Genomic DNA, 13070 nt, shown 5'->3' with positions numbered 1-13070 from the left:
ACTCAACTCCAGATTTCCACTGTCAACAATTCAGCTCCGTTAATGCAAACTCTCAACCATGACCAGCAGCAATAGAAATTCAGGAGGATCACTCAACTCCAGGTTTCTTCTGTCAATGATTCAGCCCTGTTAAAGCGGACCGTCAATCATGACCAGAAGCATTAGAAATTCAGGAGGATCACTCAACTCCAGATTTCCACTGTCAACAATTCAGCTCCGTTAATGCAAACTCTCAACCATGACCAGCAGCAATAGAAATTCAGGAGGATCACTCAACTCCAGGTTTCTTCTGTCAATGATTCAGCCCTGTTAAAGCGGACCGTAAATCATGACCAGCAGCATTAGAAATTCAGGAGGATCACTCAACTCCAGATTTCCACTGTCAACAATTCAGCTCCGTTAATGCAAACTGTCAACCATGACCAGCAGCAATAGAAATTCAGGAGAATCACTCAACTCCAGGTTTCTTCTGTCAATGATTCAGCCCTGTTAATGCGGACCGTAAATCATGACCAGCAGCATTAGAAATTCAGGAGGATCACTCAACTCCAGATTTCTTCTGTCAATGATTCAGCCCTGTTAATGCGGACCGTAAATCATGACCAGCAGCAATAGAAATTCAGGAGGATCACTCACACTCCTCACATTACTGCCCCATAAAATGGATCAATTTGGTCAGCTGTTTGCGAACGTTCTTGCCGCCTCTTGCCATTTCAGTTTCCCTTTTTGCAAAGTGACAAAATCTAACTTTGCAATACCATGAAGAGGCCATTTTCACCAGTACATGGATGTGGTTCACTTCAACACATGTGTCAAACATATGGTTGTAGAGATCTGGGAAAAGATCTTTCGCACCACAATCTTCCAAAACCTGAGTGACAATGATTGATGTGATTCCACGTCCACAGGGAAGCTTCCCTCCATTTGTTTTGATCCTCCTCTGAATGCATTTCTCTGTGGTCTGACACACATACACCATGCCTGGTGATGGTTTCTGGAGGCCGCCTCTATTTTTCAGAAGAATGAAAGCATGTGCGGCGCCATCAGTTGTTAATGCCTGAGAGCAAGGCAAACAGGTGATTTTCTCTTTCATCTTCTTCACCACAAATCCTGCGATGTAGCTGATCACAGCCTCTTGGTATTCAGAGAGGCTGCATACATCTGGGAAGTCAGGAATGGTGTCATCCTCAGGCACATCCACTTCGACCAACTGCACATCCATTCTGCGGGCAAGATTTGCAGCTGCAGGTGTTGCGTTGAGAATGTGTGTGTTGTCTCGAAGCAAACAGTTGCCTGTGCCCGTTTTCACTTGGTGCCTTACAAGTAGGCGTTTGTAGGCTGCCCTGAACTGCCTGGCATTTGGGTTGTCATTGTGACCACCCCTTGCTCTTATGGCAGAAAAGAAGAGCTCCAAGTGGTCCTGACTCAGTTTGTAGGCCAGAAGATATCTGCATGGAGCATTGGCCCTCTCAACAAGATCATGGTATATGTTGAGTACACTTCTGCCATTAGCAATGAAGCCATATATGGCCGTCTTCTTTTTTGTGGTGTGAAGTGGCACCATCTTGTCATACTGCTTGACCTTCAAACCACGGAGCATGGTTTCTGCCTGTTGCAAGATGGTCTCAGCACGATCTTTAGTTGTTGGCTTGATCGGGGCTTTGGAACCTTTTCCGAGAGGATTCCGGCTGTTGAGCACATCAAAAGCGAGATCTACAGTGCGCACAAACTGTACAGTCGCTGCACAACCCCTGAACTCCTCCAACTTCAAGCCTTGCTCACAGAATTGCATGGCGTCTGCCACACTGCTGCTGAAGAGCTGTGCTGCAAGGCGGACTTTCATTTTTTGTTTTGTCCACTGGATATGAGCCATCTTCAGCCTGTTGCCAAGTCTCAGACCTTCTTTCTCTTGAAGTCTGTTGAGAGCTTCGAAGTACTTCCACTGAATCTTCCTTCCATCTTCCATCTCAAATTCACGTGAAGATGCAAAGGCATTCCGTAGAAGCTTAAGCATGTGGCATGCATCCAGGATCACATGTACTTTTTGTCTGGGGTCCTCAGGATGCAGGAAGTATGGCTTCATGTTGCTGATATTAAGATCAGCACCAAGTTCCCTTATTATGGCCAAGTTGCTTGAAGGGGCATCGCATGTAAGTGAGACAACTTTGACACCCACTTCATGAAGCCTGCTGAGGCTCTCCCTTACGACATTGGCCTTTTCTGATCCATCCATACCTGTGATCAGAAAGTATGCGATGGGAATTTTCCAGGACTCATTGACAGCCACAACCATCAGGACGAAGGCCTGGGTGGCCAGTGTGTTGTCAATTTCACCAGTGCCTATGTCCACATAGCCATGGAACTGGTCTCCTGTAAATTCTGTCATCTTGTGGATGTAAATTTCATCCATCATCAGAGCACAGACTGTGTCTCTTCCCTTCTCTCTGTTTGTCTCTACATGCCCTTTTAGAGCTGTGAAAGACGCCACAGTAAATCCAGGATCGGCTGAGACGCTGCTGTACCAAGTACGGATGGTCTGGTTGTGAGGCAGAGTTTTGTGAAAAGTGTCACGTACATACTCATATGCCTTTGGGGAGTAAAAGTGCAACGTGGTTGCAAATTGCCTAAGCTCCTCAGAGTACTTAGCAGACTTTTTCCCCTGCTGTATCTTGCGCATGATGTGTTTTGGCACTTCATCAATTGACTCAAGCAAAGAGGCACATTGACTTGATATCAACAGCTTTTTCTTGAGTTCTTTGGTCATGGCCTTTAAGGTGCAGACTTTTTTCTTATAGCGCCTGGACTTTTGGCATTGGACTCTCAGCCTTTTCCTGTACTTGACTAATATCTGCTCTGTGGCCTGATGTTTACGTTTCAGAGACCTTGGAGACTGTAGTTGGTAGCAGTGATCCTTCTGAATAAATTTGGCTAGGCTAGGTTTTTTAGGTGTAGCTTTTGCTGCTGCATAACCAACCTGTTCCTCATGATCAATATCTGCTGTTACAGCAACGTCAGCCTGACAGATGTCATTGCTAAGTGGGATGTTCCCATTGGCATCTTCAGTCGGGGTGGCATGGCTGTAATCGGCAGCAGATGGCACGCTAATGTTTTTTTTCCCCCCTGACACTTTGCAAGTATTAAGTGAGGAGCCACTTACCTCTGTGTCACTTCTTACCAAAATCCTGCGTCTTGCCTGTGTCTGAGAGGACCTCAACCGATGACTTGGGAAAAGGGTTGGGACTGCTGTGCTCTTGTGGGCGACGATTTTCCTGAAGAAATGAAGGAAAGACAGAGAAGTGAAGACAGATTTTTTTTACAGTATCCTTTAAATCAGAGGTTTTCAAAGTGGGAGGCTTTTTGGGAGGACGTTTTTGGCTGTTTTTTGGACGTAACTCGGGAACGCAAGCACCTACAGACACGGGACTGACGCCATTAGAAAGATCGTCGAGTTTTACGTCTAGTCAGTTTTGTTGACTCGTAATTTTTGCTCAACAGGGCTTAGTTTCCGAGATAAACGCGAAAAACCGGTTTTTTCTGATTTCTCACCATGTCAACAACGCCCGATATCTCCGGAACGGAAGGAGGTACAGCCACGGGACTAACGCCATTCGAAAGCCCGTCAAATTCTACGTCTGGTAGAAGGTGTGTTGAAGTCCCAACATCAACGATAGGGGGCGCTATTAGCAAGAATATGCAAAAAACGATCTTTTCTTTGGCCGTTTTTTGGCCATATCTCCGGAACGGAAGCACGTACAGAGACGGGACTAACGCCATTCGAAAGCCCTTCAAATTTTACGTCTAATAGAATGTGTGGTGAAGTCCCGAAATCAACAATAGGGGGCGCGATTTGCTAAAAACTGCCAAATCGAATTTTATCAAACTTGACCAACTTCCGCGGCCGATTTCGACCATTTCCGCTGCTCGAATATTTTTCTAATTAGTACCATTGGATTCCTCGTCAAATTCTACATAAGAATAAGTTGTTTTAAGTCCTTAAATCATTAAATTCGTTAATGTAATAACAAACAAAATTAACTTTTTGGAACAGTATAAAAGGAAACTGCCGTTTTCTCTCATTAGGCTGCTGTATTCTCTTGTGAACACACCACGCTGGTTTTGCTCTTGATATTGTCTATTGCTCTTGCTTATCTGCTGTCCCCCATACCCTGTGACCCCTGCCATACCCTGTGACCCCTGTCAGTACCCTGTTTGTGTCCCCATACCCTGTTTGCTTACCCTGTTTGTTGTTTTTCATTGTTTTTGTCACTGTTTGTCCTTGTTTGTTCTGTGTTTTGTGTTGATTGTTTCTTTGTTGGATTAGCTATTGAAGCATGGCACACACTGAGTGCCAGTTTGGTGTAGCGGCTGCTGCCAACACAGAGGCGCTGCAGGGGGCGTACTCTGCATTTGGAGATGCTGGGGCCTTCCTCTATGCAGAGGATGTGTTTGTGCCCCTCCACCCAGCATGTCACCCCACTCCCACTGACCTGATGGTCAAATATGATGTAGATGGGGCCGTCCTTCAGGTGAGCCAGTGGCACTCCCTGAAGGCACGGCTGCACTACCTGTACCTGCCAGACACAAGAGCGCAGTATGGTGCCCGTAGGCAGTGGCCTGTACTCCACAAACATGTTAAGTTGACAGAACTGTCTGACGACGTCCTGCGCGAGTGGACCCACGTCCACGCCGTAACCCTGGCTTTTGTGGACGGGGGGTGGATGTGCCACCTGTCGGTGGTCCCGGGTGACAAGGTTAGGCCATCCCTTCTGTTAATGACAGACAACCAGGCCAAAAAGCTAACGGAGGATGCAGCCGTGGAGGTGGCAAATGGGATGGTAGAGCGGATGAGGGGGGCCAAGGATGAGGTGAAGAGGAGGCCAAGTTTTCAAAAAAATAACCTCTCTAACTTAGCCAAAATGAGGGTCTGTCCAGGGGACCAAGCGTTAATTCTTACCTACCTCGACAAGGTGATTGATGCCACCCCGCTCCCTGCTGGTCTGGTCTGGCTTAGAACAATCTGCCAGATGGGCCAGAAGGACGAGGCGCCCCTCCACATAGCCTCTATGTTCGAACACATGTGGCAGCTAGAGGCGGTGTCTGTCCACGTGGCCACATCAATCCACCACCCTAACAAGGAGGTGGATTTGATGTGGTCACGTTATGGGATTAACAGGGTGTGTGGTGCAAGGGGGAAGACATATACTAATATGTCATTCCACGAGGCTGCTAACTTCCAGTCCGCGCTGCAAAACCGAGCGCTGGACTTGGACAGAAAAATCTGGGATACTTTGAAGCTAGGCAAGGGCAGCCTGCAGTTCATCCAGCTATACTGTGACACTCCCCACAACCCCCAGACCCCCTTTTACAAACACCCAGTCAGAGGTGTCATCGCCGCTTGTGGTGTTTTACACCCTAATACCACCAAGGCGATGGTGACCAGGGCTAAATACTACGGGGTCCACTTCAATGACCTACGGGACAAGGGGGGGTATCAGCTCCCTGCCCGTCTGGAGGTGGTCCTCCGATTCGAGCCTGGGGAGGAGGAGGGGGAGGAGGTGCTGGTGCCGTCCACCATTCATCCACGGGCCTATTTCAGTGTGGAAGGCCTTCACACACTGCTAAAATCGGAAGCAATGCTCCTCCCATTCCAGGGTCAAGGACTAAAGGAGGTGACATCAGCCTGCATCTCACACGTCACACAGACCCTGGAATGGGAGTACACAAATGCCCAGCACAAGGGAGGCTATGACTCCGCTTGGAAAGCTTACCAGTGTGAACTTGCACTGGAAGAATATTTCCATGGGGCACCACGTTGCAGCACAGACCGTGCGTACAGTGTGAGCTTGGGCACAAGCTCACTCCATGTGGAGAGCAGGACCAGGCAGCGGGGTTTCCTGGGCCTTGCTCCCTGGTCGGGAGCCAGCGCAGGCAATGTGCCTCCACCGCTGGATCACTGGACAGCGGTGGAGATGCAGCAGAATCGAATCCAAAGGATCTTCCCGCTGACAAACAGCATGGGGGCAAACGATGAGGTGCTTGGGGAGGCCCTGGTAGTGGTGCTTTTAAAGGACCTCTACCAGAGGAACTTCAACGTGCCCCTCGACCTGCTGCAGGGAACTTCAGATCCAATCATTCCAACAGACTCCCACAGTTACGCAGAGCTTGCGCAAAAGGTCGTTGAAAATGTAGCCCATTTCCGCTACCCCTGCGTCATGCCACGAGCCCTGGAGATGGTGAAAGAGGCAGGCCGAGATCCAGCGAAGTGCTTGACTGAGGGTTTAAAAGCCCTCCAACTCAAGTACTTCCCGCTGATCCGCTATCGGACATTTAAAGGCACAAAGACCGTGAACTGGTCCTTTAGGCACTTTGCCGAACTCCGGCCCATCGGAGAAGCCCCCTCCCAAAGAAGCAAACAGCAAGCATTGTCCCTGAAAATCTGCGATGAAATCGTGGAACGTGGCCTTTCCCAGGAGGGCTCCAAGCAGTTTCTTAGGGGAGTCTCAGTGAATGGAAGTGAAAAGATATAGAGAGGCAAAGTGAATGTCACTTGCTGCTTTTCACCCTGTACCAGCGCTGGGGAAAATATGAATGGCAGTGACGGAGAATAGCGTTACTTTTTTGATCCCCGTTTGAATTGTGCCACGGGGTGCCAATGTAAATTTAGTCAATTTAAAACATAAGTTTGCATGTCAAGAAAGTTGCAGTTTGTCGCCAAACTGTTGAACTTATAAATCAGAAAGACTACATACACTGTCGCCTAAGTGACGTCACTTTCTCTACCAGCAAAGATGAAGACTGGCAACATGCCACGAGCTTCCACGAGCTATGTAGTTTTTATACAAAACTAACCCCTATGTTTCAGTTTGGCGACAAACTGCAACTTTTTTGACATGCAAAGTTACGTTTTAAATTGACCAAATTTACCTTGGAACCCCGTAGCACAATTCAAACGGGATCACAAAAGTAATGTTAATCTCTGTTCACTGCCATTCATATTTTTTCAGGCGCTGGTAAGCAGGAAGTGACGTTTCACTTTGGCCCTCTATTACATTAGTTATTCGTTATCAAAAGCAGAATGTAATAGAATAACCTAAATGTGTGTGATTTGGTTAAAGATATAGTTCAGGGATACAGTAGTTTGGGGGAATGTGAGTATTTTTGCCACTTTCCCAGAGTCAGAAACTAATAAATGCCATCAGACATTTATTTATTTATTTGATGACCCTAGTCAGAAGTATGTCAAACAGCAATATCAGGCTATCTGGGCTCAACTGTTTAGTGTCTATGGGATCAAATAACATAATCAGGAATCAGGAATTGAGCAAGGGGGGTTCCTTATTACAAGCTTAGTTTGGGGGAGGCCCACAGTGTTAGGCTGGCTTTACACAGGCAAACTTTCACGCAACGTTAGGTGAAACCAAATTGCAAATTAATTGCATGGGTGTAAATTCTTCTGCAATGCATTAGAAACATCTCTGAAACTGAGCTGCAAAGCTCTCACCTTTGTGAAGCTAGTTTCCTGCAACAGCCAAACAAAACCCTGAAAACCATTCAGATGATCACCGAACCAGTGTCAACAAACTACAGTAACATGTACAGCAGGACAAATTTTCCAGTGAGAAAATAATACTAAATGAGATCTAAAGATGCAGAATGGCATTTCTCACTTGAATGTAGTAGCTAATTGGAAAACAAACAAACAAAAAATAAAAGAAAAACATGAACATTTACCAATCTAGCTAGCTAGTTTTAGTGGAATAAACTGCTGTGTTGCATGATTATTTTTTAAATTGCTTTGTGCAACTGAAGTTGCATGGAAATTAGGTTTCATGCAACATGCAACTAGTTGCGCTAAAGTTTCAGTCTAAAGCCAGCCTAACTAAAATTGCTTTGACATGTCTACTTACAGGGTGCTGACAGCAATGATTAAAACACGGTCCATTATGCCTATCCAACATAGCTTTCTACCTTTGTGTCATTGGTGAAGGCATGCTCTTCAAAATGATCACTGCAAAGACGCGAAGAAGTTGAGGGTTTCCAATCTTTCCGCCTCATGTTCACCAGCCACTGGTTCAGTCTCGCTGCATCACCTAAAGGAAAACTGTGCAAATAATATATGGAGTTATTAGCACCAGTGTTTTGATCAGCTGCCTTAACAATGGACAATGCATATTAATGCTTCAAATTTAATTTTCTCTCACATGGTTATGCATAGTAAATGTATTTTTTGTGAGGGGGAAAAGAACAATTTAGACTATCTAAGACTTCTCAAGTTCTACATTAAACTACAACATGTAGGCAGGGTTCGGGAGCAGTTAAATAAGCTGTATGTGTGATAATTTAACTGCATTCAAATCTCAGTAGCTTTATCAGTAGTCACTAGCGTTAAGGACTTTGGTCATTCTGTTTAGTTTTAGTTAACACTTTGAGTGCCACGGCCCTTGGGCAAAAGGTGCTGTACTGTGCCACATAGGCCGCAATGCATTTTAAAACAGTCATATAATTTCTTTAATAATTACTATGTAAACACTGAACACGCACAAATAACGATGAGACTCTCTTCTATCACCTGCAAAAAAAAGTTTATTGATCCCATTTTCCGTTCTTTAGTTATCAGCTGGAGAAGATAGCTTGATTTAACAAAAAAGAGCAGTTTTTTTCTATAAGCTGAGATAATGGCCCTTTTGTGAAATTAAACATTTCAAACACATCACTGACTCTGAAGCTAATTTTCTGATGTAGTCACACCTCAAAAATAATTTCCTTCAATAAAACAGTGAAGGCCAGGGAATTTTGTTTGGAAGAATAATATTTTTAGCTGCAACCAGCAGCGCTGGCCCCTGCGTGCGCTGCTGGTTGCAGCTTCTTGCTGCTCTTTATTTGCTGCTGGTGGGCATCGGATATTCTGGCTTGCGTTTGCCAACCCTGTCCTGCTGTCTGGGTCTGTCTGGGTCAGTGTTGTGTGCTGCTCTGCGTGCCCCACCTCCCCCCCTCCTCCTCCCCCCCCCCCCCCGTTGTGGGAGGAGTGTCTCTCTGCTCTGCTCTGCTGTTTGCTCTGCGTGTGCTCAGCACTGAAAAAGTCCGCTAGATCCAGCTTTTTTACAGCCGCGTGTACCAGCTCCCATGCTTCCAGTTGAGAATAATAACAAATCCACGGCTGATCATGCGAATGGGCTGTTGCAGCGACACGGAGGTGCTCAATTGTGATAGCAGATTGGCTGCTGCAGGGGCACAGCTAAACGTTATGCTTCAATGAAGCAGCTGCATACGGATGGATGCGATGCGATTTCCTTTTCCCCAACGACTTCTTCTGTGTGTTTTACTCCACGTTCTCTCATCTGGAGTGCGCTGTTGCCACCTAAGGGTTCTGTAAAATAGGTTAGACACATTCAATAGCTCTCATATTGTAAGAGGCGATGTAAGAAGCTGAGATGGACACCCCCCCGTCAAAAAAACAATTTCGAGTTATTGACGCCATTTGGCGTCGCTGGCACTCTACGGTAAATTTCTAATGACGCCATATGGCGTCGCTGGCACTCAATGTGTTAATCACAGACTGCAAATTCAGAGTATTCTCTGTTGCTTTTTTTTGGCCATACAATGACGTTGGGCATACATTTTTTAACACTCAATTCGCTTCTCACTGCTGCACATCCACAATACAGTGGGTGTGAATATCAAGCCCAGTAGAACGATAACTAACGTTATGTGGGTGGAAAAGGTATTCTGGAAGGTTAGCAGTTGCGCTAGCTAATGCTACTTAACGTTAGCAGTCAATGCTAATTTTGAATATAAACTGTCACAAAACACACGGTTAACTTACCGAAACAACTGCAAAGGCGCATCAGAACTCCCATGTCGGTTAGTACAGTTCACTGCAGAACAACCCATTTTATTTAATCGCTGAATGTGGACAGAATATGATTAACAATACAACAAGCTGCTAGCTACACGGACTATAACCCAAGATGGCCGCGCTGTGAATAAGGTCTATTGTTCTTGCGGTCTCTTGACTAGTTGACTTCACAAGAGCCCGGATAAAATGACGCAATTGCTATTCACCAAGACATGTACGCAGCGGGGACGGCCATTGATTGGCAGTGAGAGCTGTCAATCATACATTTTTATCCCTTTTTACATGTCAAATAACTACTTAAAAACAAACTGATCCGAAAAATGACCACTTGCACATGCATAAGCATGATAATGACTATCTAAAATGATACGAACCACCTTTGGAAAAAAATTATCTGATGTTTACTGTGAATATTTCGGTTGTGACTTTCTCTTCCACTAACATGGGGAGGCGGGCCTTGTGACCTGATACTGGATTCAGCCGTCAGGGCGGCGATCTAACATGCAGCGGCTTCACTAATGGGACCAAGGAATGGCGTCCATCTTATAGGTCGATGGTCTCAGTGCATGCCTCATGCCAAGACCGTGGTTTGCTCTTCCCTTGTGTTTGTTCACCTGTGTGATTACATTTGTTTCGGCAGTGTGTAAATGACCAAAGGTGAGTGTGATATCTTGTTTATATATTCTGAATCTATATAATATTAAGATGTTTGTTTTGATGGCCTTGGTTGTCTCTGCTAATGGGCTAATTTCTTTAGCTAGTGTTTGCTAGTCGGCCACATGGTATGCTACAGTAGCCGTGTATTGGGGGCTGTATGCAGTTGGTTAATCTTACCGTTCTGCATCTGCATGTACAGTATGTATGTTATTGTGATATGCATAATATTATGTGGAGGTTTATATTGTTTGTCATGTTATATTGATGGCAGCTTTTGTGTTATTGTTTGTTGTTACAGACCACAGCCTCCAAGGCCCCTGTCCTTCCTCCGAACGAGCCCACCGTGCAGGATACGCCTCCCCAGGATGAAACAAATTCCAGCCTCAGAAGTAGAATTTCACACGGTGAGAATTTGCGCAAGAATCCTGAATGCTAAGCCCCTCGGTTATGTCTCTTCGGACGTAGCTGATCCGGATCCTATCACGCCTAGCATTCTACTTATGGGACGCTACGATGCATCACTCCCTCAGGCCATCTACGACTCCAGTAACACCCTAGGAAACCGCCAGTGGAGGCATAGCCAAGTCCTCGTCGACCACTTCTGGTCTAGGTTTGTCAGCCACTACCTGCCAAGCCTACAGGAGAGACAGAAGTGGCGGACAGACGGAAAACACCTAACAGTGGGCCAAGTGGTACTCATCGTCGATCCTCAGCTCCCACGGGCGCTCTGGCCAGTTGGTAAGGTAACACGTACCTACCCGGGAGTGGACGGACGCATCCGGACTGCTGCCATTCAGGTGAAGGATCGGACCTACATCCGACCAGTAGCTCGCCTGGTCCAGCTCCCTAGGCTCGAAGACGAAGCCGGAGATTCGACTACCTGAGTGGACTTTCTATCTTAGATTCGATTGTCTATGCAGACACTCGGGGGCGGCTGTGTTAGAAAGCCCACATTTTCTTCTTTAATGTTAGTCTATTTCATTATGTTTCTGTGTTTCATTTTAACACTCACTTGTTCCTTTTCACCTTAATTAACACTGAAGCTATGATGGCAGCTTTTGTGTTATTGTTTGTTGTTACAGACCACAGCCAGAAATAAATACTCAACTGGGAAGTCTGTCTCTGAGTCCTTTAATGGGGACCACACATCCATATTTTGAGCCACTCTAATGCCAGTATTTCCAGGAGACCCCAAATCTCCGTTTTAATTATTATTATTATTATTATTATTATTATATTTCTACTATGATTATTTATTGACCTATGTTTATTAATATTATTATAATAGCAAGTCACCACCACTATACCACTTTTAACAGTTATATATTATCTTAATTACATCCCCATCGCTTATTATAGATATTTTACTAGCTATCAGTACTCATCTCCATCCATAATTGTAGTTTTTACATTTTACACACAGTTTGTTTTTTATACACAAACAAACCAAGATACTGTACATCCTGGTCGCTGCACTAGTACCTCCTCTGGTCGTTGGGGGCGCCTGTCTGGGTGGAGGGGAACTGGGGAGGTAGCGTGATCCTCCCACACGCTACGTCCCACCGGTGAAACTCACTCTCGGGTGAAAAGAAGCAGCTGGTGACTGCACATGTATTGGAGGAAGCATGTGCAGGTCCACCTAGGCCCTCCCCAGATCCGGCAGAGGGGGTGGAGCAGTGACTGGGACAGCATGTGTGTATGTGCATGCACGTGTACATATTGAATATCAAACATAGGCCTACATATTAAAAATAAAATAATGCTTTTATGATGATTTTGAACGTCGGTTCTCCTTTGCACTGTTTTCCTCCCTCCGCCTCCCCAGATCCGGCAGAGGGGGTGGAGCAGTGACTGGGACAGCATACGTGTGTCTGCATGCACGTGTACATATTGAATATCAAACATAGGCCTACATATTAAAAATAAAATAATGCTTTTATGATGATTTTGAACGTCGGTTCTCCTTTGCGCTGTTTTCCTCCCTCCGCTTGTGCTTCGCACCCCCCCCTCCCCCTCCTTCCTGTGGTCTGGTTCGGGATTGGGGAGGCCAATGGTCATTTATATTATAACCCATATTATATTATAATATTATTATAAACCTAACCTCTCCCACCCCCCACGCCTAAACCTAACCTCCCCCCAGACGCTAATGGGCGAGCAGTTGACTAATGGGCGAGCAGTTAAGCTGATGGGGGAGCAGTTGCCATAAGCGTCAAAGATGACTTCTATGGGTTTGCATTGAGTTTAGTCGGAAAGCCCAAGTCGTTTCATGGGTCGCTCAAGGGTACCATGTTAGTAACAAGTGGCGCATAAGGGACGGGACAAAGCGTCAATATGCTACGTGCTCGGAGTGAGAACGTGTTGCAAAACATCAGGGTTCCTGTCGTGTGCAGCAGTAAACAAACCTGGCAGGATGTTATGAAACAACAATATTTTTCATCATCATAACGCACAGTTAAACATGCCAACACTTTGGGAGATTCACCCATTTGCTATACTCCCGATACCAAGATAAGAAGAGACCCCCTCTCCTCCCTGTGCGTGCGCTACAAAGCAG

This window comes from Poromitra crassiceps (assembly GCF_964638095.1).
Source record: "Poromitra crassiceps genome assembly, chromosome: 29".
Lineage (NCBI taxonomy): Eukaryota > Metazoa > Chordata > Actinopteri > Beryciformes > Melamphaidae > Poromitra > Poromitra crassiceps.
Note: the sequence above shows the minus strand (reverse complement) of the source record.